Source organism: Ambystoma mexicanum, chromosome 14 (assembly GCF_040938575.1).
Source record: "Ambystoma mexicanum isolate Mex_15411 chromosome 14, UKY_AmexF1_1, whole genome shotgun sequence".
NCBI classification, from domain to species: domain Eukaryota; kingdom Metazoa; phylum Chordata; class Amphibia; order Caudata; family Ambystomatidae; genus Ambystoma; species Ambystoma mexicanum.
Window position 1 is genome coordinate 442,201,129 of NC_090940.1, and position 18,393 is coordinate 442,219,521.

General features: G+C 48.3%; 1 protein-coding gene across 7 annotated transcripts in view; it reads right to left on the reverse strand.

Moving 5' to 3' along the window:
* The window catches only part of ZNF410 (zinc finger protein 410), a 1,181,063-nt gene that overhangs the window by 1,074,116 nt on the left and 88,554 nt on the right, over positions 1-18,393 (reverse strand). The window lies entirely within an intron of this gene.

Sequence of the window (18,393 nt, forward strand, 5' to 3'; positions counted from 1 at the left end):
ATTGGACAAAAAAGCACGGATCACTGTAGGGGACATTTGAAGTGTAGTCCAGATCGCCATCATTGGGGTGCCTTGGTTGATTAAGAAAAGTTGAAAATGTTTTCCAGAACTTTAGGTAATCTTGGTGTGAATTGCATTTGGAAGGGTGTTGCTGGTGAAGGTTGACCCTCTGTCTCTTTCAGATGCATCACAATGTTTTAGGGGTATATTTTTGCTGGATCCGTGGTTAGTCCTAGATGACATTTACTTGGTTCAGCTACATAACTCTGACAATCCCTGTGGGCAATTCAGAGCACTTAGCAGCTATTTATGTGACTGTAGCCAGTGGTGTGATCCAATAGCTGGAGTAATGTATTCCCTCCTGTTGTGGGGGGAGTAATAAACTTGCTACTGTATTCTGTAATTGTTGTATTTTTTAGCACAGTATTGGGCCAGGCCCAGATACATGCTGTTGGCATACCCTATTCTTGATAAAAAAAAAATTACAGCAAGAGTCTGTCTTGTTAAGCATAAATTGTAGAAGCATTTCTCCATCAAAATCCCTAAATCCTTGACTACTTTTGAAGTTTATTCGGGCAAGTATCCTTCTATGGGCCAGGGAATTACTGCCAGTGGCATGAGGTTGGCTGAAGAGTTTATGCTCTCCTCTTGTACAGGTTTAGTTTTTGTTTGTTATCTGTCATTCATGTGTTCACTTGAGTGAGGCAGTTGGTGAGGACGAAGTCTGTATCTATGCCAGTAGTCAATCTGAAAATGATTTATGTGTCGCCTGTGTAGTGGTAGCAAGCAAGGCCATGCCTTTGTAGGAATCCCATGAGTGGGGCCATGTATATGTCGAAGAGCAAAGGTGATGCACTGTTTTTTTGCGTTACTCCATAGGCCATGATTGAGGAATTTGATCTGTAGGTGGTTTCCCATATGGCCTTTGAAGTGAATGGTGGGGTGGCCAAGGGGCTGGGTGCAACTACCTGTGAATTGATGCTAGGCAGAGGGACATTACGGGAGGATACCTTGGTCACACCAACTAGTCCCGTGGAGTATGGCAATGAAAAGTCACGTGGATTATACAAAGAACACTGTGCCGGATAAAGTATATTGACATTGGGCAAAATATCTCCCATGAAGAAACTTTCTCAAAAGTGCAAGTACTGATATGTGGGCTTGGGAACAGTTCTTCTACGGAAAAGGGGGTTACCCCAAATCTTAACTGTGTGGACTCAATGAGGACCTGCTGCATGGGGGGGCAAAGGCGGAGGGGGCCGGGAGAGGAAAGGGGCTTGGAAAAGGACTGGGAGTAGGGGGGGTTTGATTTCCCTTTGTTGTTTGGATTGAAGGAGGAGGTGTAATCACGGTCTGTAACAGATTTTTAGTTTTTTTAATGATTGTTTTTTGAAACACCAACAACAACCAACATAAGTCAATAATACGTCACATTATGTTATCACATGAAGATCATTCCTTTTAAACTTCCCAACTCCCCCCCTCCTCCCCTCCACCCTGCTGTGAATACTCTTTCATTGTTCGTTGTACCTATTGTCCACTTTAAGCCTCTTGTGTGTCCTCTGGTGTTGCGGTTTCGCTGATGTCTGGGTTACACAGGGACACTATCAAAGCGATCGATTGTTGTATGTCTGTAAAAAGTTCTTGTTTCTGTACCCTAAGCGCCCTTTCCCATACTCCAGTTTCAGCTGCTGACAATTTCCTTAAGTCTTCCGACCATGTGGACACACTCGGGCCCTTTGCATCTTTCCACATAATGGCTATGATACGCTTGGCTAATATATACATTAAGGGCCTCATTACGATTTTAGCGGTAGCCATGCCGCTATTGGCGGCATGGCTGCCGCCAAAATCGTGTCAGGGTTCCCAGAATGGGGAATTCCCGGGCCATTCCGAGTTCGGAGGGCCTGGTAATTCCTCCCTCCAGGAACCCAGGCCCGGACCTTCCCCATTTGTCAAGGAGTCCCCCCCCCCCCTTCTCACCGAGTTCGATCTTTGCTGGATTTCTTGGTCGATGCCTTCTTGCGGACGGATCGGGTCTTGAATAAGGCTGCACGAGTGTCTTCCGACTCCAACGTGCGTTCAAAGTTCCGGGATGCAAAGATCCAGGAATCCAGGAAATTTACAGAGTGCGCTACTCAGCACACGAGTCCAGGAATCAAGAAAGGAAGGAAAGGGACTAGGAATGGGGTTGGCTGGGAAAGAACCAAGGAAAACAATACCGCGCGCTACGGAGCACACGTCTGGTCGCTACTTCGCAATAGCATTGAGACGTGCGGAGCCGCTGGAGGCGTGGTCTATTAATGGAACACGCTATGTCCAACGTGTAGAGCGAGAAAGGTGTTTCACAGTGGACGGCCATGTTGGGAGTACAAGGGAGTGTAAGCATCGTTGAGACAAGGACCAGGAAGTCCAAAAGGGGCGTGTTCTGTAGGTCCTGACAGCATGCCTCCTCCGAAGACCCGTTCCTCCGGGTTTGCCCAGGTGTATAAAGTGAAATCTTCTGAGCAGTCGAGGGGCCTTGAGATTAGAAAGTGGTTCCCAGGTTCTTTCACTAGGAGGATATCCTTTCCATTCAACCAGGTATTGAAGCTGACCCCGTTTATACCTGGAGTCACTTAGTCGGGATACTTCATATTCCAATTGGTTGTCGACCACCAGAGGAGGAGGTCGGCAAGATTTCCGGGAGGATTGGGTGTAGGGTTTTAATAAGGATGTGTGAAATAGTGGGTGGATTTTCTTCCAGGAGTCTGGTAGTCTGATCCGGTATGAAACTGGATTGATCATTTCCTTGATGGGAAATGGACCATAGTACCGTGGGGCCAACTTGTTTGGCCGTAGATGTTGGGGTAGTAATTTCGAGGACAATCAGACTTCATCACCAATTGCATGAGAAGGACATTGTCTTCTTTTGGAATCTGCACACCTCTTAGTCTGTGTTCTGGCCTTCTCCAAGTTTTCTTTGGACTCCTGGTGTACGTTGATGAGGGTTTCTATCCAGGAGTCGACAGTAGGTACTGGTATAGGATGAGGGAGAACAGAGGGTAGAACCGATGGATGGAAACTTTGGCTACAATAAAAGGGACTGGTCTTAAGTGCTGAATTATCGGAATTGCTGTAGGCGAATTCAGCCACGGGTATCAGGAGCAACCAGTCATCCTGAACCTTGGTTGCGAAACATTGAAGATACTGCTCCAGGGTCAGATTAGCACGTTCTGTGGCCCCGTTGGTTTGGGGATGATAACCAGATGAGAGGGTGCGCTGGATTCCCAAAATTCGACAGATGTTTCCAGAATTGAGAGACGTATTGAGGTCCTCGATCAGATATGATTTTGGAAGGAAATCCATGCAAACGGAATATGTGTTCCAGGAAGATTCCAGCAAGCTCGGACACAGGGGTGTAAAATGAGCCATATGAGTGAACAAGTCTATGGTAACCATGATGGTCGTGTATCCTCGGGAAGGTGGTAATTCCACAATGAAGTCTGTAGCAATGAATTCCCATGGCCTTGTTGGCAGTGTAGGTTACAGTAGAAGACCCGCCGGTCTCTTGTTATCATATTTATTTTGACTACAGATAGTACAAGCTTTGATGTACTGCTGTACGTCGGTCTTCATTCCAGGCCACCAAAACTGTCTTTGTATGAGATGGAGGGTGTTGGTTATGCCACGATGTCCGGAGTGAAGGGTATCATGACAGAGGTTGATTATTCTTTGTTGTAATTTCTGTGCAGGAATGACCAGTGCATTGTCCTTGAATAAATATCCTTCCTTAACTCTTAGGTTCCATGGATTCTTCCTTGAAATATTCTTCCAGAGGTCAGAGGATTGGGTTTGCACTCGAATTTCTTCCAGGTGGTTGACTGCTTGAGCTACAAAGATCGTGTGGGGAAACATCTTAGGATAGACCCTATCTTCAGTAGCTACATAGTCAGGACGTCGAGATAAGGCGTCAGCAATCAGGTTGTGTGATCCAGGAACATGAGTGATGTGGAACTGGTACTGGGCAAAGAAGTAGGCCCAACGCGCCAGACGACTGTTCCTACACTCCAATGACTGTAGAATTTGAAGATTCCGATGGTCCGTGCGGACCTGAACTGGATATCTAGCACCCGGAAGTAGATGTCGCCATTCAGTGAAGGCTTGGCGGATGGCTAACAGTTCCTTTTCCAGGACGGAGTAATGTGTCTTACTGTGAGTCAGGGTTCGTGAAAGGTAAGCAATGGGGTGTTCCAGTTTATCCTCAAGTTCCTGCTTCAAGACCGCTCCTATGGCGTAGTTAGAGGCATCCGTTTCCACTAAGAATGGTCGATTTATGTCGGGTTGGGCCAAGATGGGGACTTGCATGAACTCTGTCTTTAAACGTTGGAATGCCTTATCTTGCGGTGTAGACCAGATAAAGGGGGTGTCTTTCTTCAAGAGAACAACCATCGGCTGAACGATCTCGGAAAAGGTAGAAATGAACTTCCGGTAGAAGTTGGCAAGCCCCAGGAAGGATTGAACTTGTTTCACGGACGTGGGAGCGGGCCAATCCAGTATGGCCTTTACCTTTGAAGGGTCCATGCCAATCTCTTCTGGGCTAAGGATGAATCCTAGGTAGTGAACAGAAGTAACGTGAAACGAGCATTTTTCGGGTTCGGCTAAAAGTTTGTGTTCACAGAGTCACTGTAATACTGCCTTTACATGTTCTTCATGCTTTAGAGGATCCTTGGAAAAGATCAATATGTTGTCCAGATAGACAATGACGAAGAGGAATAACATGTCAGAAAACACCCTATCCATAAAACGTTGAAAAACTGCGGGAGCATTAGCTAGTCCAAAGGGCATGACTAGATATTCATAGTGACCAAAGGGTGTTCTAAAGGCTGTTTTCCATTCGTCTCCTTCCCGGACGCGGATCAAATGATAGGCACCCCAGAGATCCAACTTCGTGAATATTACGGCGCCTCTCACAGCTTCCAGGATATCCGAGATCAGGCGCAGCGGGTACCGATCTTTGAGGGTGCATTGATTTAAGCCACGATAGTCGAGGCAAGGTCTGAGTTCCTTGGTGTCCTTCTTGGGAACAAAGAACAACAAAGTACCCGCTGGAGATTTTGAGGGTCTTATGGTGCCGTTTTCAAGGTTGGTATCCAGGTATTCTCGGAGGGCCTTTTTCTCTGGTTCGGAAAGGATGAACATTCTGCCGAAGGGAATCACTGCTGAGGGATCTGTACCTATGGCGCAGTCTTCAGGTGCGTGAGGGGGTAAGGCCTGGACTATCGCAGATGAAATACATCAGCATATCCCCGATTGGCCTCTGGGACTTGTATGATATTGGAAAGCATGAGTGGTGTTTGCTGGTCTCTTGGTGGTTCTTTAGGGTGTGTCGAGGAGGGATCCAGGAATAGACAGTGGGTCATACAAAACTCTGAGCCTAGGAATAGTGATCCTGCTGTCCAATTGATAAACAGATCGTGCTTCTGTAACCAGGGCATACCCAATACCATGGGGTAATGAGCTGACTTAATGATGTCGAATGTAATCCGTTCTTGGTGATGGTTTATAGAAAGCTGGATCTCTTTTGTCTGCAGGTTTATGGGTCCCGAAGTGAGGGGTCTTCCGTCGATTGCTTCCACCGGCTGCATGGTGCTTCGTGTCTCGTATGGAATATGATGACTGACAACCCAGTCTTGATCAATGAAAATTCCCATAGCTCCGCAGTCTACCAAGGCCAGAATGGGATAGGTCTTATTCTTGGAGGGCGACAGGAAGGCCTGTAGTATCACCAAATTGTTTTGTCCAGGAGAGTTCAAGGATAGAATTGATGTGGAGCAAACATCTCTCTCCCGAAGCTCTGCTCCATCTAGGATCGGGAGCTGGCGTTTCCCGAATGCCGAGGAGGGGCTAGAGGACACTCCCTAACCAAGTGTTTGTCTGAGGCACAATGCATGCACAACCCTGTATGAATCCTTCTCATCCTTTCTTGCTGGGATATAGGTCCAAGGAAGGCTCCTATCTGCATGGGTTCTGGTTCAGAGACTGAGGCTGGGTTTGTGTCCATCTTGGTGGTACTCTCAAAGGATACTTTCGGAGGATTACCTCTGGATTTCTTCTTCTCTGCCTTCCTTTCCTGGATACGGAAATCTATTTTCATGGCAAGGTCCATTAGTGCCTGGAATGAGTTTGGGCGAGCCACTCTGGCCAACTCATCCTTAATCTCCTCATTCAGTCCTCTCCTGAAAAGGGTAAAACTCGCCTCAGGGGACCAATTGGCTTCCTTGACTAATTGCTTGAATCGGGTAACATAGGTGAGCATATCCTGGGATCCTTGCTGAAAGTCTAACAGGCATTCCTTGGAACTATAGGCCTGCTCTGGACGGTCAAACATGGTCTTAAGGGCTTGTATGAACCCATCATAGTCATCTAGGAGAGCATCGCCGGAATTAACGAGGGGCGTAGCCCAGGTTAAGGCGTTTCCTGAAAAATGGGATATTATGAACCCCACCTTAGCCCTGGGAGTCTAAAAGTAGTAGGGCTTAAAAGTAAAGTGGACCAAACATGAATCCAGGAATCCGCGAAGGGTTTTGCCGACCCATCGAATTTGTCCACTATGCCGCCCAGCAACGCACTTTCTTTTGTGGCAGAATCACGGGATAGAACTAATTGTTTGAGAGCTGCGTTTTCCGCCTTTAGATTCTGCACCTCGGTTGATAGCTCTTGAATGCCATGCATCAGGTCCTGGACGGCCGCTTCCATGTCCATATCGAGTTCGGTCGGGTGGCGTCTCAAACTGTCAAGGAGTTTCCCCTTCTCACCAGAGTTCGATCTTTGCTGGATTTCTTGGTCAATGCCTTCTTGCGGACGGATCGGGTCTTGAATAAGGCTGCACGAGTCTCTTCCGACTCCAGCGTGCATTCAAAGTTCCGGGATGCAAAGATCTAGGAATCCGGGAAATTTACAGAGTGCGCTACTCAGCACACGAGTCCAGGAATCAAGAAAGGAAGGAAAGGGACTAGGAATGGGGTTGGCTTGGAAAGAACCAAGAAAAACAATACCGCGAGCTACGGAGCACACGTCTGGTCGCTACTTCGCAATAGCATTGAGACGCGCCGAGCCGAAGGGAGGCGTTGTCTATTAATAGAACACGCTACGTCCAACATGTAGAGCGAGAAAGGTGTTTCACAGTGGACGGCCATGTTGGGAGTACAAGGGAGTGTAAGCCCCATTGAGACAAGGACCAGGGAGTCCAAAAGGGGCGTGTTCTGTAGGTCATGACACCATTCCCATTTCAGCCCCCATACGGCTGAATGGGAATGGGGGAGGGAGCAAACAACGGGCCGTTTCCGAGTGGCCCGTTGTTTGCTCCCTCTTCCCCTCGCGGGACCCGGTAAGCAAACCTGGTTTGAACAGGCTTTACTTACCGGGTCCCGCGAGGGGAGCTTGTAATTAAGCGGAACGGGTTTAACGGGTCCACCTCCTTTAGCAGGTCCCGTTAACCCATTCCGCCTCACTTGTAATGAGGCCCTAAGTCTTTTAGTTTGTTCAATGGTTTATTTTTCAAACTCTGTATCTGCCCCGCATGCATGCAACTGGGGATTGTATGTCTAGATCTATGCCACCATGGGACGCTTTAAGCACAAGCCCCTTCCAAAACACCTATACGACAGGGCATCCCCAAAACATATGTGTCAGCCCTGTTTCCTCTTCTCTGCATCTTGAACATTCTTTCCTGCCTGCCCCCTTGAATTTGGCAATTGCTGCTGGCGTGTGGTATGCCCCGTGTGTGATGTCAAGTTGTATGAGTTGAAGTCTGGCGTTTCTGGAAACCTTTTTATGATATAGTACTATGGCACTCCATTCGTTATCTTCGAATCTCCTGCCCAATTCAATTTCCAATTTCCCCTTGTACTGGAATTCCGCCCTCGAGTCTCGCTCGATTAATACTTCATAGATCCTAGAGAAAGCATGTCCAACCTCTCATACGCTGAGCAGGATCCCATTTCCTCGTTTCCTATAACCACTTCATGAAAGCATGGCCACCTCCCCTTCAACACCCTTAGCACTGCGTTATGTAGCAGGAATTGCCCAGTGTGTATGCCTGTAATCTCTTGTAGTTCCGCGAATGACAACAACCCTTTCTCACTACGTAGGACCCCTATCGTGGCGATGACGCATGGTTCCCATTTGGCCACAATCTGGTAACGCTCCATGGCATGTCTGCCATTATCGCCGCTATGGGGTATAAGTGGAGTCCAGTCTGAACAATTATGGCGAGTTTCCTGTTGTGTTTAATATGTATTCAAGATTGTTTGCAGCACCTTCTCTCTGTATCACTGCGACTGACCAGTGTTGAGAAATAAAATTAAAAGTGGACACAGAGATAATAGGTGCGCTCCAAAGGTACATTTTGAGTTTTTAGTTATGTTTAATTCAAAAGAAATGTCTTACAAAGCACTCTTTTTCAAAGCAATATTTATTTTTGAGACAGCTAAAGATTCTTGCCGTTGTTCTGTATTTCATTCATACAGAATACAAGTTATTTGTTGCATTCAGTTTCTCCTTTTCAAAGCAATATAAAAAAATGGCTTGCAGTTGCTCTGTATTTCATGCAGAAAAATTGTTGCTTGTTGTATTTGATGCTGAAGTGGGTTTTCACTAGATAGCCCCTCGTTTTTACTAGATAGTCCCTCTACACGTGTTTCTCCATCCAGTCAGGATGGTTCATCAGGAGGGTTATAATGATCTAGTTAGATCGTTTTCAAATTCAAATGGAGTATTTATTGCCGGTAAATTGAGGGAACAAGAAAATGATAATAAACTTAAGTGCTTGCTCTACCTATGGGTCCAATATACATTAGAGAGCTGTCACAATAAATACACAGTGACTTATTGTATTACTCACTTCGACTTCAAGTATTTCCAATTTTAATTCCTAGTTCTTAATTTATGGCCCTTAGTTCGAGTGGTATGCCGTTGGGCTGATCTCTCATTCATTGAACTTTCTTGAGCAATCTTGTTGGCACTCGGTAGCCCGCTAGGAATAAATGAATAAGTAATGTGTTCAGCCAAGTGTTTTGAGTCCCATTGGGTATAGTTGCCCTTTATATGTTGGGTTTACATTTTAAATAAAATGATCATGTGTCTTACCTTAAGTTTACAAAAGTAATCTTCCTGTTCTTGGATTATTGGGCCACACTCGAGATCCGATCGTTGTAAGCGATGCGGATCTTCTAAAATGGCAGACTCTTTATATGCATCATCACGCTTTCGCGTGATGACGTCATTACGTGCCCTATTTGGCTTGCGTAAACGTGATGACGTCACTGTTTACATCGCGCGAGCACCATACTTGTGTATGGCTGTGTTTAGATTCTGAAAGACCCAATGGTAGCATAATTATTTGGGCATGGAGGCGGAGAATTATGTTACAGTGTCTCTGCACTTGCGCGATCTGAATGACACCTGGCCTAGTAGGATCGCTTGTCCGTCTTCCCCTTGTTTCCCTCCCTCCCTGCCTCGTCGCGCCTTGAAACACTTGTGTATAGGCGCGTTACAAATACCATATCATATCATATCATATCATATCATATGGTGGGACCTAGTTTTGCATGCAATTCTGTTTTTTAATTACAATTGAATATAATATGTTTAGCAATATATAGGAGAATTATAATTCATTTGTGTGCATTAAATATATTGACTAACAGGTTTGGCTGTTGTATTTGATCATTAGTGATTTCATTACTTAAATGAAATATACAAAATTCCTAGTTTTTACGGTTAATCATGATGCTTTCCTGCCCAATTTCTATAGATTGGATCGCCGCTATGGAGGTCTGTGGCGAGATCGGATCAACCAGTCCCATAATTTTGCAGGTTCTTTTCCAAATGTGGATTCCCAGTTTCAGTAGATATGGGTGGCTCTTTCGTTCTCCCCCAGGGGTCCAGACCAGATCCCTGAGGTATGCATTTTTTATAGCTGGTTGAAGGAGAGTCGTCTCCGTCGTGGCCTCATCTGCCATCCATTGTACTACATGTCACAACTGGCATGCCAGAAAATACAACTCGAAATTCAGTACTTTCCATCCCCCTGGTTCATAGGGCCTCTGTAGTGCGTTTAGTGCCATTCTATGCCTCCTTTTTTTTTTGCCATAGGAACCGTCTGCAGAGCTTCTCTAGGTCTCGAAAAAATTGTCTCGGGATACTGTTAGGCAAGATTGTATGCAGTACCCTTTGGGTGCACTAGAACAACCCTGACCTGGCAATAGAACCCAACCTTTGGTATAAGTCTGTACTAAACAGGTTGGTAGCGTGTTGTAGCGTGTTGAGCAGCCAGGCTCATCTCAAGAGGGGTCAGTGTGACTGTAGGGGAGTTACACAGAGATTCACATTGACAAGTATTCAAATAAACTCTTACACACAGGGTTTCTTGCTTAAAAAAATATTAATTTATTTAACAGTCAGCCTTCTTCAGAAGGGTGCAATATAATAGTAACACGCAAATACACTCCTAAATACACACACTTAATATTTTTTAATCAGTCAGTACCCTTTTGGGGTGGCACACAGACACTTCCTACACCCTCAGGTGACTTTAGTAACTAGGACACTGTGGACATTAATATACCACTGTTTGCATTTAGAATCAGGCTTAGGAGTATGTCAAAGACAAAGGTTATTAGAACAGAACAAGAGATCACACAAATATTTTGAAGCAGGCAAGTACGTTTGTTAACCCCAATGCAAAGTTAGTTAACCCCTTCATAGAAGGAAGACCAAACACAATGTCAGAGGGCAGAAGAGTCATTCCGGGAGCCAGGCTAGGCCAAAGTCAATTGGGCAAAAGTCTAGGTGAGCAGAAGCACTTCTTGCAGCTAAGTAAAAGTCTTGCACAAGGTCTTAGAAGCCTTTGTAGGAAAGAAGAAATCAAAGTAGTCCACAACCTGTTTAGGCTTGTGAAGTAAAGAAGCTGTTAGCAATTCTACAGAACAACCAAGACGAGTCTCAGCTTAGAACAAGTAAGGTTACAACAAGAGGCAAGTTCTCTTAGACCTTACAGTACCTTTGGTTAGAAGAAAAAGGCCTTTGACTGGCTTCTGTTCCTGTGCAGCTCTGCAGATCCTGTGTTCCTGGGCCTCAGTCGGAGGGACAAGAGGGGGGACGTCTGGAGGACACATGCACTGCAATGGGACGATCAGCGACAGAAAAAGGACCAACTTCTATTCAGTGGCACTTCGCGGTTTCAGCTTCTCGCGTCTAAGCAAATAGAAACACTGCGAACTCTTGGCTTTCGAGATGGGCTTTCCTTGCATCTGGGGTCCGGCCACTCTGTTGAGGTGGCTCAGGCTCGGTCAGTCCTGCTTCCTGGGAGTCCGGAGGATCTTCCTGGAGCTCTTGGCCAACTTACAAGCAACGCACACGATCGGGTGTTCCTCTCCCTGCCTATTCAATTCCAGCAGCAACTGTGCTGGAACTTCAACCAGCTCTGAGAGGATGGCCAGGTGACTTACTTTGGAGTGGATTGGTGCCACCAACTCAAGGGGAGAAGTCGTCCTTGCAGGGCTTCTCTAGTCGAAACGAAATTGGAGTTTCAGCAGAGAAGCAGGGCTTCACCGGGCTAACCAACGGCCCAGGAGTTGTAGCAGGCGTCTTCTTCATGTTCTTCTTTGGATTCCAGTGGTTGACTCTGCCTTCCAAGCCAAAAAGCCTTGCCTTTTATGCAGGTTTCTCCCATTAATTCCAGCCTAGCTGTCAGTCACCCAGCAGGGTGGCTGTCCTTGTCGGACAGCCAGCCGGCCAATCACCTATGAGTGCATTCCTGTCTCCTAGGAGACTAAGCACAGGGAGTTTCGGGCACCTCCCTCGCTTCCTGCCCCTGCCAGACAAGGTAGGCTTCACTCGAGAATGCTGCCAAAGGAAAAACGAACAAAGGGACCAAACCTGGTTTGGCGCGCAGAGTAAATCTCAAGAAGGACCTTTCCACAAAGAAATGGTGAAAAAGAAGACCGGGCCATTTTTACTGCAGCTGTGAACGCAGCCCGCAGTAAATGCACACCACGGTAGTTAAAAGTAAACCACTGCCACCAGCCATTCATCGAGGAAAGGGTAACATAAAAAATGTTACATGAGAAGCTAGAAAAAGGGGATACTAAGTAACCCCTCCAGCGCCCTATTGTAAGCTAGTGTGCGCTGGGTCCATCACTTTCATTTCACTGCTCTTTGAAACAGTAGTTTATCCAAGAGGAGGTATTTAAACCTGGGGAAATCTAAAAGACTTCCCTGTGCCACTACACTTAAGGTGCTCTGTGACACAATGTAAAAAGATTATGCCTATGGAGTTTGTCAGACTCCACAACCAAAAGAAACACAGTGTTCAAATCACATTAGAGAGGGGAGGCCACCAGGGGTTGATGGAAGCCTGAACGTTCTTCCTCCTCCCGACCGGGCCGTTAAGGGACTGAGCCCCCCCCATATGGAGCCCCCCCAGAGATGGGGGAATCGCAGAAACAGCAGGCAGAATGCCCCAGGCACCACCTGGGAGCAAACCCGATGCTTGGGGGCTGCCGGGACACAGAACGAGCCCCTGCTAAATCCTGTCGGTGGCGGGCGGGAGCACGCGTGAGCCACCTCGATTGGAGACGCGTACCGAATGAAGGAGACCGCACAGCAGCAGGGACGCAGTGCCCCATTGTGAGGAATATCATTGGAGTGAAAGCACCTTCCCGCTCCCCATCGGCCATGGTGTGGGGTGCAGGGGCCGGGAGCAAAAGGCACAGCGTCAAGCGAGGCTGCAAGGCCCCAGTGAAGAGGCAGAGGCGCTAGTCGGCCGCGCCTCGAGAACGCTCTCCCCGGTCCATGCCACCCGCTGTCGGAGGAGACTGTGGAACCGGGCTGGGGGGGGGCCGCAGAGGAGCATTGCCCCCCCCCCAGCTTGAGACCGGAGGAGAGTAGGCATGTGGCGGGCCTGGGGCCAGTACCCAGCACCCAGCACCCAGATGGGGCCCAAGGAGAACCACAAAAAAGAGGAAGACAGCGGAGGAGGGGTAAGGCCATCACGGCTATAGTGGGCAGCCTCCTCCCCAGCAGACAGTGTGTAACTCACAAGACAACCACTGAGTGCAGGGTTCACACTCTTCTCCCGCGGACACATCCAGGCGACCAACTCGTGAGCACCCCCGCACGGATGCCGTGACTGAGGGAAGAGTGGGCAAGTGAGAACCCCCCCGGGACAAAAACGTCCTAACCTATCAGGCCATGAGACCATACAGTGATAAAAGACCCCCCTCACACAATCTGTTGGCGGAGACCGACGACCAACGAACGGCAGCGAACAACCAGCAGCTGCAACAGTGGAGTGGGGGGAGAGGCCGGGACACCCCGGGCAACAGGGCCCTGGGAGGTGACGAGGGAGAGGGGGGGCAGCCCCATTGGAAAAACCTACCCAGAGTGGGGCAAGGGCTGGGGCAGCCCGAGACCCCACCGGACTAGTAGAAGCAAATAGGTGGAAAAATCCTCCTGAAGCCCAGACCATCTTGGTTGGTAGCCCCTGGGCCTGTGCCCAGGGCGTGTGCCCGTCCAGAGAAGCTTGGAAGACACGATTCAACCACCCAAGCAGGAGAGGAGACCCACAAGGGGAGGTAGAGCCACATTGAAAAACTACCCGTGCTTGCAACGACCAAGGGTGGTGGCCCCGGGGCCCTGGTCTGGGCGTGTGCCCGCCCAGAGGCTCCCCACCAGTGCTGCACTCGACCTCAGGCACAGGAGCACTAACCCCCGGGACACTCCCCAGGCACATCTGACCTGGAAGGGGGACACTGGAGATACCTCCCCTGGCCGCCCAGCAAACAGCGTTCTAGAACCAGCGGCACCCAGTACTGAACCTGGGAGGAATACTGCAAATTCGCTCGGATAGCCGCCATCTCACCTCCACATCACAAAGGGAGGTAAACAAGAGCTTGAGGCAGCCTGGACCCTAAAAGTAAGATGGAACAGTCGGGAGGTACAATGGAAACTGCTTCAGCGATGGAAAGCGGCTTTGCCTCAGTGCTGCAGGAAATAAGAGACATGCGGTCAGATACAGCCCAAACATTTGAGAAATTGGACCGAAGGGTGGTCAACGTGGAGGACAGACTGCTCTAGTTCGAGACTAACCAATCAACGTCCGCTATTCAGGAAACACAGACCAACGTGAGATTAGCAGCATTAGAGAAGAGAGACGAGGAGAGGGCCCGGCAAATGTACGATTTTAAAAACAGAGAGAGGAACAACCTCCGTTTTTTGGTGTCCCGGAGGCGGAAGGGGAGACGGAAAGAGACATACGTAGAAAGGTTAAAGACGTAATCTGCCTCCACTTTGGGAACAAAACAATTATGGAACCCACCCTAGACAGAGCGCACAGGGCAGGAGGCAGAGCGGGAGGTCCCCGCTCCATCTTCGTCCGATTCCACTATTACACGGAAAAAACAAGAAGGTGCTAGGAGGAGGCCAGGAAGGCTCAGGACATCATGTACAACAACATGAAGATTACGATCTTCCAAGACCTCTCTGCATACGCTTTGGCTAAACAGAGGCTATGCCGCCCTCTAACCCAATGCCTGAGGGAAAGAGGGCGTGAGATACAGGTGGGGGTATCCATTCTCCCTGTCGTTCGAATACATGGGGCAAAAAAACAACCCTGATCACAGAGGAGAGATCCAAGCCTACGTAGAGGACCCGGAAGCCCTGAGAGGTCAAACGGGGGACGCAGCGGCAGGTGCGTCTGGGACAGGGAGACCAAGAGACAGGAGGAAGATACTAGGCTCCAGAAAAATTAAGAAACTGAATACTCCATCCCCGGCAAGAGAAGGAGGTCGAGAGAGCCCAGAGGGATGAGAGAAGCCGGGCAGGCCCTGGAAGACGAGTCTGGGCCGTGGGAAAGGCAAAAACAGGTATCCGGTCATTACATCTAAAACAAAGCATCGACAAACCATAGCATTGAAAGAAATGCATCGAAAAAAAACCATTGAATGCATTTTTTCCAATGGTAAATGGTTTAGTTTACTAAAAATGTGTTTTAAACCATCAAAAAGGGAATCAGGGGGGAAAAACAATTAAGAATGAATTCGATGTTTTTTTTTTTAGATGCTTTATCTTCTATGCTATGGTTTGTCGATGCTTTGGATGTCGAGGCTATCACAAGGAACCCAAAAACAACGCTCTCAGAGAACAGCAAGTATGGGGGATCCATCATGGGGCGAACTTAATGATATGAGAGGGGACGGGGGGCTCAATGGAATTAGTAGATTATTCAGCAGCCCCGCAGGGGTGAGCAAGTTGGTGGTCCGGCCGAGTACCAGGAATGGTCGCACTATCTGGCCGGGGAAGGGGGACTGAGGGGGGAGGAGAAAGGGAGTATAAGGGGGGGGGGAATACAGCCAATCAATGCTCCTTTAAAGAGGACCAAGGGTGACGGGAAATAGGACTAACTGGTGCCTTGGGGAATAGGTTCAAGGGAAACCCTGTCTGTAATAATGGTTGATCGACTCCCAGTGGTGGAGGTGGGCAAGCTTGGACATCCTATTCCTACAAGAGACACATTGGGCTAGAGGTAAAGAACCCTCTATTGGTGGGGATAGGGGAGTTCCTACACACCTCTCAAATCTAAAAAAAGAGGGGTGGCAATACCATTAGCAAACGATACAGCTTTTATAACGGGGACCACACTTAAAGACCCGGAAGGCCGATACCCATTTATGAAGGGCACACTCCAGGGAACCCCGTTGACTCTGGCAGTAGTCTATGGACCCAATGGGGCCCAAGCACAATTCTGGGAAAAGTTGAGAGACAAGCTCCAACTTTTCACACACAGTACCTTAATAGTGGGAAGGTATTTCAATAAGGTCTTAGACCCCTTGAGGCACAGAAAGAAGTTAAAACCTCATGCACCCCAGATGCCCGATGATCTCACGTCACAATGCTTTTGCAGGGTTCATCAGGAGCTGGGCCTGTACGATACGGTCCCGAGCGAAAACACAGGTGACCCGCCATTCACGTACTATTGGAAGAAGCACAAGTCCTTCTCCAGGATCGACTACATCCTAATAGATAACTCACTACTTCCCTATGTAGCAGACCAAAGGGTAGACCCAGTCCCCCGGGCTGACCACAATCTGGTGAGACTCACACTGTTGGGGGGTGGGGTAGACAAAGAAAGGGGAGATGGAAGTGCAACGATGCTCTTCTCAGACGAGGTGACAGCGAGAATGATCCTAGTCAACATAGTGGAGTACTTCGCCCTGAATGATAATGGGGAGGTCAGCCCACATACCATATGGGACGCCTTTAAAGCAACAAAACGGGGAGTCCTTATCAAAACGGGAGCACAAAAGAGAAGGGAAAGGGAGGAGCAAGAAAAAACCCTCTGGGAGTAAATAGCAGAGCTACAGCCAGGCCGCACCCCAGGCAGTCATATCTCCCCGGAACAAGCGATATCCCTCGAGCAATGTAAGACCCAGCTGAAAGAACTTCTGTTGAACAAAACGGAGAGAAGACTCCAGTTGATCAAACAAAAATATTACGAAAAGGGGGATCGAGCGGATAGGATTCTGGCGTGGAAGCTCAGGGATGCCCAGTAAAGCAAGATGGTGAGAGCCACGAAATCAGAGACCAGGAAATTAAGTTATGATACCTAGAGTATAGGGACAGCCTTTCAAAAAGTACAACGAAAAATTGTACAAGTCAGAATTTGAGCGTAAGGATGCAGAGATTGAGGATTTCCTCAAAACAATCCCACTTCGGGCCTAGTGAGGGAGGTATCAGAGAACCTAGAGGCCCCGATAGAGGAAGAGGAGGTAGTAAGAGCAATCAAGGGAATGAAAGGAGGCACCTCTCCAGGGGAAGATGGATTTTCTGTGAAATTCTATAAAATGTTTTGCTCTACACTGGCTCCCCAGCTAGCCAAGGTATTTAAAAGCAGTCCTGGCGGGCGACATCCTACCCGAAACCATGATAGGGCAATCATAGTGGTCATATCCAAGGAAAGGAAGGACCCTACCGAAAGTTCCTCATACAGACCGATATCGCTACTGAACACGGTTGTTAAAATCCTTGCGAAAATACTCAGTAAAAGGATGGAGGGAATCATGCCAACGCTAATCCACTGAGATCAGGTGGGCTCATAAGGGGGCAACAAGGTTCGGACAACATCTGGAACCTGATAAACTTAATTGACCATGCACAAGTGTCAGACCTCGACGCATGCCTGCTTTCTATAGACTCAGAAAAGGCTTTCGACAGAATCGAATGGCAGTATATGATGCTGCTCCTCCAAAAGATAGGCTTTGGGGAAGACATGCAAAAGTGGATAGCAGCCCTGTATAGGGCCCCTACAGCAAAGATGCAGGTGAACAGAGAGCTTTCGGCCCGTTCAACCTTTCGAGGAGTACAAGGCAGGGGTGCCCCCTTTCCCCATTAATATATGCCCTAACGATGGAGCCCTTCGCCATAGCCGTGAGAACACACCCGGACATCAGGGGAATACAGAGGTGCGAGATAGAATTCAAGCTCTCGTTATTCGCAGTTGATATCCTGGGATACCTGGTGAACCCGCGCCAATCATTCCCCCCCGTTGCTCTCGTTAACAGAAACTTTTGACAAATTCTCCGGGCTGAAAATGAATAAATCAAAATCCACATTACTCCTAATCAGAGCGCAAGACCCAACACTCAACCCCTTAAACATGTTCCTGGGGATAAACGTAGAGAAGACCTTGATCCTCTACCTGGGCATTCACCTCACAAAAAGACCGCGCGAAAATGACACTGGCCAACTACGACCCTATAACGGCTGAGGTCAAGACAGATCTGATCAGATGGGGCAATATGATTTTGTCTTGGTACGGTCGCATGACAGCGGTCAAGATGAACATTTTACCGAGACTCCTATATCTCTTTACGTCCCTCCCATTGTGAGTCCCTGACCAGACCTTTAGCGATCTCCAGAAAGCAATCCAGGCTTTCATATGGCAGGGGAAAACCCAGAGGAGTAAGAGAGCGACCCTCACTCTCCCGAGGGAGGAAGGGGGTTTCGGTCTACCTGACCTCTGTCTCTATTTTTGGGTGGCCCAATTACGGGTACTCCTTGAACATATGCAAAACACAAGGTGTGGGATCTTCTATGGGCACCACGAAGTTCCATCCCGGGTAAACTTCTACACCACCCAACTCTAGGGGTACTTTGGTCAATTTGGAGGGAAGGAAAACACACAGAGCATCTTACGACATGGCCCTCCCCGATGGTCTCCCTGTGGGGCACTGTGATCAGGCTGGGGAACAAGGGATTCAGAAAGCAAAGCACTGGTATGACAGAGGCATGGAAAGGGTGAGCCAACTGTTCAGGGCAGGCGAGTTCCTGACATACGAGGAAGTGGCTGAG